This window comes from Tupaia chinensis, unplaced genomic scaffold (genome assembly GCF_000334495.1).
Source record: "Tupaia chinensis unplaced genomic scaffold, TupChi_1.0 Scaffold150112_1, whole genome shotgun sequence".
Lineage (NCBI taxonomy): Eukaryota > Metazoa > Chordata > Mammalia > Scandentia > Tupaiidae > Tupaia > Tupaia belangeri.
Window position 1 is genome coordinate 483,037 of NW_006209952.1, and position 11,003 is coordinate 494,039.

An 11,003-nucleotide genomic window follows, 5' to 3' on the forward strand; every position below is an offset into this window, starting at 1 on the left:
CATGGTTGGAAAAGTGGGAATCTAGCACCTTTAGCCAACATTCCACCTGCAGGCCCCAAGCATGAATGATTTTTTAATTCCTATCAAGTAGCTATTGCTATTATAAAGTGCAAAAAAGTGAAATTATCTTTGTGGTACTCCTTGAAATCTATTGATGTTGGGAGACAGACTGAGGTAGAAGAGAGTATTATATCCTTTAAAAAACATTGGGTGTTGGTTGAGGACGCTGGACTCTCCCACATGGCTGACCACGGTTTGAGTCCCAGACCTGGCAGCTTGCTTTTTCTCTCTCTCTCTCCTCTCTCTCTCTCTCTGTCTCTCCCTGGTCAAATTAAAATAAACAAAATAAAATAAAATAAAAAAATAATTCTTTATTAAAAAACACCAACATTGGGTGTTACTTGTAGGATGGGGTAAATTGGTGACTTGATCTCTCTGAACTTATTTCCCAAAATGGGAGAAATAATCACTTTCAGAATTTCAGGCATTAAATAGTGCAGTGGTATCTATGTAAAGCTGTATGATACTCCATAAAATAGGGGTTAATTATAATTTTTAGTGGTTAGGAATTTTTTTCAGAGTTGTATAACTTTTAGGGTATAAAGAAATTCAAGATTCTTCACATTGTCCTACTATACATATTTCTTTCGTTTAAAGTATTAAGCAGATAACCAGTGGCATTGAAAACATTTCTCTTATGTAATGGTGGCTAAATTTGATGTTTATAAATCATTAATGAATTGAGTATGACATTTTAGTGCAGTGATCATAAAAATGTGGGAAATTGTTATGGAGACGATGTGTTTTGAATGACTGAATTTGTGATAGGTGTTCTTTGAGAACTATAGCATCAAGGTTTTAACCTTGTGTATATATCAAAGCTTTTACTAGTAAATGGCGTAGGATGGAATTCAGAACTTCTTACTGGCTTTTGTGCTTCATTTTTTACTTTACTACTTTGTAGTGTATCAGCATGTGATTTATTACTGTCTTTTAAGTTTTCCAGTCTAGACTTGAATGCCTCTGACAAGCGGAGTGGAGGAGGAAGTACAGTGAACAGTTAAGTGAATTTATTTTTTAACATGATAACTGTAAGTGCTTACTGTTAATAATATCTCATGGGCTTACAAATTTTAAAATTAAATTTTTCATTGATACTGAATAAAAATATAAAGTGTTTCACATTAAAACAGTTAAATAGAAGGAAAATTAATGTAGTTTATATTATTTTAGGAAACAGTCTGTCCAGGAAGTTTTGGTCTCAGTGTAAAGAGGTTGGGATATATCCATCCCTCTGGTGAACTGACCTCAATTGTGTTAAATCTAATAAAAGGAACTTGTACTGATACTCACTTCCCATGAAGAACGTAAACTTTAAAATCAAGCTATACTTGATTCTTGGGTGATAGATTAAGTACCATATTAAGTACTTTAGAAAAGAAGTTAAGTTTAAAAATCTTTTGAGGGACCAGCAGTAAGTGTAATGGCTATGTCGCTGAACTCCCATGTAGTCGACCGGGGTTCAAATCCTGGACCCAGTGGCTTCAACTCAGCTGGGTGTGTGTGAGTGCGTGTCCAAGATCGAATGGAGGAGAATGGAGGAGAAGGAATTGCAGCGAGGCCATCCCCCCTGGGGGTGATTTCTCGCTTTCTGTCTCTGTCTCTCTCTGTCTGGCGAGCACACGTGCCCTTTAGCAAAAACCTCTCTAAAAAAAAAATCTTCTTTTGAAAATAGTTCTCACTTTTGGTGCTTTTTGGAAGCTTATTTAGGGATTTTTAGACTGAACCAGGTGGGGGACAGTTGGTGATTATTGGGTACTATATGTTGCCTGACCCATGTTTCTGTCTAACTAACAATTTGGTACATTTGGTACATCACAAAGCCTCTTCTTCAGCTTTGATAAATTCATTCTAAGTCTTAATAATCATTACATGAACATTATAGGGATTTAATTGTATTAGTAGAGACAGTGTTAGATACTTAATGCAATCCCCAAATAAGAAATTTAGTTAAACATTTTCTGGTAATAGAGGTGATCTTTTACTTCCTAAGTTAATTAATTTTACTTTTTTTTTTTTTAAATTTTATTTATTCAGTCATTTATTTTTATTTGTCCAGGGAGAGAGAGAGAGAGAGAGAGAGAGAGAGAGAAAGGCCACTAGGTTTGGGACTTGAACCATTATTGACTGTGTGGGAGTGTCCAGCACCTTAACCACCATGCTACCTTCTGGCCCTGGTTTTACTTCTTAATCACAGTCTGAGCTCTTGCATTGAGAAGCTCAAAATTAAAACTCCCTTTTTCTTATTCAAATCGTTTTTCTTTTTTTTTTATTGTTTGGCTTTATGTTATCATTATAGATAAAAAGGGTCTTACTGGGTTATTGATTTAATACCTATGTGATTTATCTTAGAAGTTTTTTTGGTAATAATTATAGTTAGTGATTTATATAGTGATTTTAAAACATTTTGTTAAATAACCACTAGTACATGCTAAAAAAATAATTGGATTGAGGATTTCTGTTGTGATCCAAGTTCCTAAGTTTGTTTCTGTTTTTCATTGCTTGTTTTAGATTTTTCTAATAGGATGCGTGCAGTCGCAATCTCTTCCCATTTTCTGTTGGGGTTTTGGGCATGCATGCACATATACTTGGTATGTTACTCAAGCCACCAGATCCAGGACTCAAACAGGGGATTCAGCTATGTGATCAAGAGCTTGTGATCTAGAGCCTTAACCACCTGCTGGCCTAAATTCCAAATTTGTTAACTAAACTTGCTTTCCTTTTTTTGAAGAAAAAAATTGTGCTAAAAGGCAGTACTGTCTTTATATTAGACACTTTCCCCTAAGTTGATGGCTAATTATTTTATTTTATGAAATACAAGTTTTACAAGTTTGTTTTCCAGGATCTGCATTTTTATTTATTTATTTATTTATTTGGAGAGATTTTTGCTATTGGGCGCTTGCAAGACAGGCAGAGAGACAGAAAGTGAGAAATCACCCCCCAGGGCGGATGGCCATGCCACAATCCCTTCTCCATTCTCCTCTTGGGATCTTGGGCACACATGCACATGCGCCTGGCATGCGTTTAATCCACCGGGTCCAGGTCGCGAACCGCGGTTGACTATGTGGGAGTCCAGCGACATAGCCATTATGCTAACTGCTGGTCCCTGCATTTTTTTAAAAGTAGGCATTTTGATAAAAAGGTGTATTCAAGAATATATCATGCTTAATTTTACATTTTCTCTTTTAGAAGGCCGATATATACCCCCTCATCTTTTAGAAGGCCGATATATACCACCTCATTTAAGAAATAGAGAGTCCTCTAAAGGTATGTTGGTTAAGGCAGTTTTGTAGATCAAATTTTTACTACATTAGAAGTTACTCAGAATCTAAGAAAAGGGAATGTAATTTCGTGACATCTATAAACCTCTTTTCTCCCTCCTGTACTTTTTTTCAAGACTTTTTTCAAGAACTAGCAGTTAGTAGCTTTAGTAAAGTTCATGTAAAGTTGAATAACGGATAATTATTGTTCCTTTGTGCTTTCTTGTAGACTTTGACCATTCCTTCATTTTGGAAAGCTTATATTTAATGAGGATGCCCCACTATGTAAAACAAAATCCTGTTTACTACTCTCTTGGAAAGATACCATAATGAAAATTGTTTTTATTTGTTTATTATTATTATTATTATTATTATTATTTTAGAGATCTTGCTAAAGGATGGTGTATGAGAGAGAAACAGTGAGAGAGAAAGTGGAAATCGCCTACATGGAGGGTGGCCATGCCACGGTCCCTTGTCCATTTTCCTCCCAGGATTTTGGGTACTCATGGACACATTCCCGGCATGATTTTTCTTTTTTCGGTTTGAAAGATTTTTCTATTGGTCATATGTGCCTGCTGGAGAGAGAAAGTGACAGCCCTTCCAGGAGGGAGGATGGCCATGCTGTAATACCTCCACTTTCCTCTTGGGATTCTGGGTATGCACACACACATGACCTGTGTGAGTTCCATGCCACTGGGTCTGGGACTCTAACGTCTTCCATGTGAGGGTTTTGCAGCATAACCACTATGACATCTGCTGTTCCTCCGCATGATTTTTCAAGCCACTGGGTGGGATTCAGATAGCTGTCAGCCATGTGGGAAACCAGAGATTTAACACTACACCATCGGCTGGCCTAAGTGAAAATAGTTTTTGAAAGGTAGTTGTGCAGTTATAACTCTGGCCAGGCTTAATAGGTTGGAAGAATTGCCCTATCTTAGCTTTTTGCAAGAACTGCTTCATTTGAAATGTATTAAAGCACTTAATGCTTTTTACTACTAAATATGTCATGTAGGGCATATATTAACAAAATATTGTTGTTGAGATAGCTTGAATTCTGTACCAAAAGGACTGACATGACTTGAGGGCCCCTCCTGAAATCAGTCACAGCTTAAAAAAATGTCTTGCTATAGACTTCATTTATATCATTGTGAGAACATACTATTTTCCATGATATAATAAAAGATTGTAAAATGTGTTTTGATCCTATAAGGTAAAGGAAAGACTTTATACTTGAAAAGATAGAAGTCAGAAGAATTATCAAACTTTTGCTTTTTTGTTGAAGGACTCTATGATAAAGACAGTTCAGGATGGAGTTGTAGTAAAGATAAGGATGCATACAGCAGTTTTGGGTCTCGTGATTCAAGAGGAAAGACCAGTTACTTTAGTGATCGTGGTAGTGGATCAAGGGGAAGGTAAGTATGAACATGGGTAAAAAGTAGTGATTTAGGAGTCTTACTTTGATAAATTCTCATTCTTCATATTTTTTGTGATCCTTAATCATGTTCTTTTCTTTAACCATTTATTAATTGCTTTTAAATAAAATGTTAATTTACTCATTATTTAGTTAGCTGTGAGAGGAATTCACTAAAAGTGATCTCTCAAAATAGATGATATGGGAATATGCTGTTTAATGTTATGAAATCTTTTGGTTGAGGTATTTATGAGTTTTCTGTCGATTTTTAAATACTTTATTTTTTGTTGCTGAAGTGTGATAAAGTGATCTTAAGAACTTTAAGTCCAGGAACCAGCAGTTGGTATAATGGCTATGTTGCTGGACTCCTATGTAGTTGACTGCGGTTCGAATCGTGAACCCGGTGGCTTAAACTCACGCCGGGTGTGTGTGCATGTGTGCCCAAGATCCCAAGAGGAGAATGGAGGAGAAGGGTTGTGGTGTAGCCATCTCCCTTGTGGGGTTGATTTCTCACTTTCTGTCTTTCTGGTGAGTGCATGCACCCTATACCAAAACCTTTCCAAATAAAAAAGGACTGTAAGTCTATATGTTGTCATTTGTCCTGTTTTTAAGAAGAAAGGACTATAACTATATAAGTTTTATCACATAAAAAAATTTCCCTTTAGTCCAAAGGATAAATGTATGTTGTTGATGTAAGATGTACTATTATAAGTATTCCTTTTTTTCCTAAAGATTTTATTTAACTTTATTCATTATTTACTTATTTAAATGGGACCAGAGAGGAACTGAGTCCAAGAAGTAGAGAGAGTCCCTCTGGGTCCAGGACTTGAACCCCAGTCAGCTATGGTGCAGTCCAGCACCCTTAGCCACCACACCAACCTGCTGGACCCACCTATTATATTTCAAAACTTGATTCTTAGCATGTTGTGTCTGTTAAAGGCATAAACATTTATAAAAGTTAATTTTTTTTTAAATTGGGAATCAAATTCCCACAAGAGGAGAGTTTTATTGATTACTTTATCCCCTCACAAAAAGACCAACTGTGATCTAGTGAGGTGAACATTCACCTCAAGCTTTTGTTGTTTTCATAATAAAAAAGATGAAGCTTAGAAATGGATCACCTGGGGACCAACAGTTAGCGTAATGGCTAAGTCTCTGGACTCCCATGTAGTCGACCGTGGTTCATGTCCCAGACCTGGTGGCTTAAAACTCACGCTGGGTGCATGTGTGTGCGTGCCCAAGATCCCGAGAGGAGAATGGAGAAGAAGGGATTGCGGTGTGGCCATCCCCCTGGGGGGTGATTTCTCACTTTCTGTCTCTCTCTCTCTGTCTGGCGAGCGCACATGTCCTATAGCAAAAACAAAAAAACAAACAAACAAAAAAACAAAAAAACAAACAAAAAAACCCGAAAGAAATGGATCACCTGACTATTTCTTTTCTTATCTTCTCCCAGTTCAAAATGCTTACATCTCTTACTAGCCAGCATTTTCTTAGATCTGCAGTTGGGCTCAACACAGTCAAGCCTCAGCATAGTCTTTGTGGTTTTATCCTTTTTCCAGAAAATAGGCTTAGTCTGTCTATCATAGCCACTCTGCTTCCTATTATAATTCCTTGAGCATAAAGAGAATTCTTGCCCTTTTTTATACTGTGTCACTTTATGAGGTTGGTACTTGCCATTCTTCTGATAGAAAGTCTGGCAGGTTTTAGGGATGTTCACCATGTTTGCGGGCTTGTTATTTGCACAGAAAGCCATTTGTAAAAGTTTTAAGGATGATAAATGATAAAACACATATTATTTAAAAAGCACTACTCGGGATCAGCAGGTGGCATGGTGGTTAAGGCTCTGGACACTCCCACATGGCCAACCATGGTTCAAATCCTGGATCTGGTGGCTTGCTTTCTCACTTTCTCTCTTTCTCTGTCTCTCTCTGATGAAATTAAATGAATTAATAAATAAAGTTAAATAAATAATCTTTAAAAAAAAAGCACTACTCTGGAGGACATTATTTCACAAATGAAATAAGCTAGTTTTGGATTGTTAAAATGCTCCAAACGTAGTGTGAATCCATAATTCAGCTAATACTCAAATACTTTTCTGGAGTGACGATGTTCTGATATTGACTGGATGACACACACTGATTGTTTTTGCTGTTCAGATTTGATGATCGTGGACGGAGTGACTATGATGGTATTGGCAGTAGAAGTGACCGAACTAGCTTTGGCAAATATGAACGAAGTGGACATAGTCGTTGGTGTGACAAATCAGATGAGGATGATTGGTCCAAACCACTTCCATCAAGTGAACGTTTGGAGCAGTAAGTTTTTGAAATTTATTTCAAGTGTTACAAAACTTATACCTAAAAGTGACCTATCTATAATAATTTGATTTTAGAGAACTTTTTTCGGGTGGAAACACTGGGATTAACTTTGAGAAATATGATGATATACCAGTAGAGGCAACTGGCAATAACTGTCCTCCACATATTGAAAGTGTAAGTTATTTTTGTTTGACTTTTTACCATTATTTAAAGTTGTTAAACATCCATTTGTGTTAATAAAGACCAAGATGAATGTCATCATTAAGAATAATGAAATACGGACCAGCAGAGGGTGTGGTGGTTAAGGTGCTGGACACTCCCACGTGGCTGACCATGCAGTTTGTGTCCTGGACCTGGTGGCTTCCTTTCTCACTTTCCTTCTCTGGGTGTCTCTGGTCAAATTAAATGACTGAATAAATAATGTTAAATAAATAATTTAAAAAAAGAATAATGAAATAGAAAATGTCAAACATGAACTAAAGACTTTTTAAAAAAATTATTTAGTTTTATTATTATTATTTATATTTTCTATAGGCCATGTGTGCTTACCAGAGAGAGAGAGAGAGAGAGAAAACTGCCAGGTGTAGGATTCAGACCATGGTAGACCATAGGAATCCAGTGTATTATACCACCATGCTATCTGCTGGATACCACCTGAAGACTTTTAAAATGTAGATTATACCCAGGAGTTCATCTTCCTTAAATATATCAAGGTAAATTTACCAAAAATGAATGTAACCATGTAAAACTAAGTCATAGGCATTTAAATGGTTACTTCCAATAGTATAAAACAGAAATTGCTGCATATGTTACAATTCTACTTTCACTTTATTAACCTGATTAAATTCCTCACAGTTCAGCGATGTTGAAATGGGAGAGATTATAATGGGAAACATAGAGCTTACTCGTTACACTCGTCCTACTCCAGTACAAAAACATGCCATACCTATTATCAAACAAAAAAGAGACTTAATGGCTTTTTTTCCAACAGGTAAGCTTACCTGATAAAGCATAAAGGTTAAAAATACCTTAATTGGGTTACTCTAAATAAGTTTGTTCTCTAGAAGGACCTGAATCCTGTGTATTGAGTAGGTAAAGATTAGTTGTGAATGTGTCTTTTGTCTTCTATAGTTGCATCATTTGTATAAAATTAGTGTTTATATTAGATCATTTTAGGGAAGCCTGTAGTAAATCATTAGCCTGGTATTACTATAGCAGGGAAAAATTGTGAATGTAGAGATGTTAACATTAACAGTCTACCTGGATTAGGGAATATAAAACCAGATCAGAGCCTATTATCTCCATCTGGGTAAGAGAAAAACATGTCTCTAGTTCTCTGGCATTTTGGGGATAGGAGAATGGGAAGGAATAGTAGTCAATCTTACATCAGAATTTGGACTACTGATAAAAAGATGACAGAATTTCATACATTGTTCACAACTTTTATGACTTGTTTTTAGACTTTTGCCTTAGAGTGCTTGTGCTTGTAAGAGAAAGACAGGAAGATGGCCATACCACAGTCACTTCTCCATTCTCCTCTTGACTTTGGGCATGCACATGCATTGCATATTACTTTGAATCCACTGGATCTGGGATTTGAACTGTGGGATAGGCCATATAGGATCCAGTCGCCTTAACCTTCTTACCATCTTTTGGCCCAGATTATTTGTTATTTTTAATGCCTTCTTTAAGAAATACACTTGTATTACTATTTAGGTGGTATGGTGCTAAAGTGGATGAATCCCACATTGCCAATTCCGCAGTCTGAATCATGGACACATGGCTTGAAAATCATGCAGGATACTTGTGTGCTTGTGTCCAAAGTCCCCAATAGAATGGTGCAGAAGGGATTCAGGTGTGGCTATACCCCTTGGAAGTTTTCTCATTTTTCCTTTATCTGTCTCTGGTGAGTGCATGCACCCTATAGCAAACTTAAAAAACAAACAAACAAACTTGTATTTTCTTTTTGTATCCAGCTTTGCTCTTCTTTATATAAAATATTTTATTCAAACATAGCCATATCCATTTGTTTCCATTTGTGGCTGTAAAGGTAGGTAGATATTGGTACAGACATTTACATACAAAGCTTTTTCTTATATTAGGATCTTTATATAAAGTTTACCAATCCCTGTTTTCTTTTGGAGGGGGTGCGGGGGAGAGGTTTTTGCTATAGGGAGCATGTGTTCGTCAGAAAGACATAGACAGGGAACCAGCAGTTAGCGTAATGGCTATGTCGCTGGACTCCCACGTAGTCGACCACGGTTCGCGTCTCGGACCCGGTGGCTTAAATCTCACGCCGGGCACGTGTGCGTGCGTGCCCAAGATCCCGAGAGGAGAATGGAGAAGAAGGGATTGCGGCGTGACCATCCCCCCTGGGGGGTGATTTCTCGCTTTCTGTCTCTATGTCTCTCTCTGTCTGTCTGGCGAGCGCACGCGCCCTATAGCGAAAACCTCTCCAAAAAAAAAAAAAAAAAAAAGAAAGACATAGACAGACAGAAAGCTTCTCGGAGAAATCACCCCTCCCCCCCAGCCCTGGAGGATGGCCATACCACAATCCCTTCTCCATCCTCCTCTCAGCATCTTAGGCACTCATGTACACATGCCTGGCTTGAGTTGAAGCCACTGGTGAAGCCACTGGGTCTGGGATTCAAACCATGGTTGAATACATGGGAGTCCAGCCATTATGCCAACTATTGGTCCCCCTGCTTCTAATATCCTTAACAATAGTGTAATGGTAGTTGCAAAGAAATTTTAAAATTGAAGTTCCTAATATTTTTTTTTAAAGAACACTTATTTAATTTTATTTATGAATTTATTTAAATTTGACTAAAGAGAGAGAGAAGGAAAGTGAGAAAGCAAGCCAACAGGTCCAGGACTTGAACTGTGGTCAGCCATGTGGGAGTGTTCAGTTCTTTAATCACTAAGCCACCTGCTCATCCTAGTTGCTAATACTTTTAACAATTAATGGTGTTTTTGTACAAATTAAAATGAAAGAAGTGAATATTCAAAAATAGATTATAGATACCACCTTATGTTTTTAGTCTAGTTCTGTAAATTTCATTGTATTTTGCAGAAACTTGGTTGGAGTAAAATTTTCTTTCAATCAAAGAACATTTGGAAAACCTATTAATACTGAAATTAATAAACCAGTGTTTTTTTTTAACAGGATCTGGAAAAACTGCAGCATTTCTTTTGCCCATCCTGAGTCAGATATATACAGATGGTCCAGGTGAAGCTTTGAAAGCCATGAAGGTAAAAAATTTCTTTTTTTTTTTTGAGAGATTTTTGGTATAGGGCACTTCTCAGAGAGATAGAAATAAGAGAGACAAGAAGTGCGTTGTCATTTCCCTCCTGGGGCGGGGGGTGATGGCTACCCTGCAATCCTTTCTACTCTGTTCTGCTTTTAGGATTTTGGGGCATGCACACAAATGTGCCAAGGGTGAGTTCTAAGCTTCTGGGTCCAGGACTCAAACTGTAGTTGATTATGGGAGTCAAGTGACGTAACCATTATGTTATCAGGTGGGCCCTAAAATTTTTTTAAAAAACACAGTATTTTTGTTTAGTAAACAGAATGCTAGGTCTACCTCTTTCAGTTTCTTTTGCAATTTAATCATATGAAAATCAGTTTTTGGTGTAATCTTTGAATTACAGAGGGAATTTGGGTTAACAGGTGGTGTGGTACTTAAGGTGCTAGATCCCATGTGGCTGATTCGGCATTTCAAGTTTTGGACCCAGTGGCTTGAAAATCATGCCAGGCTTGAGTGCATGTGTGTACCCAAAGACTGAAGAACAGGTGGTTGTGTGGTTGTTCTTCCTGAGGTGTGACTACTCACTTTCCCTTTCTTTCTGTTTGTCTCTGACAAGGGCATGTGCCTGGTAGCAAAAAAATTCTTTTAAAAAAAAATACAGGAGGAGTTTTGCAGTTTTGACTTTTTTTTTTTTTGAGAGGTTATT

General features: G+C 37.2%; 1 pseudogene; it reads left to right on the plus strand.

Annotated features, from left to right (window-relative positions):
* Nucleotides 1-11,003, plus strand: part of LOC102495350 (ATP-dependent RNA helicase DDX3X-like) — a 20,081-nt pseudogene that overhangs the window by 2,405 nt on the left and 6,673 nt on the right.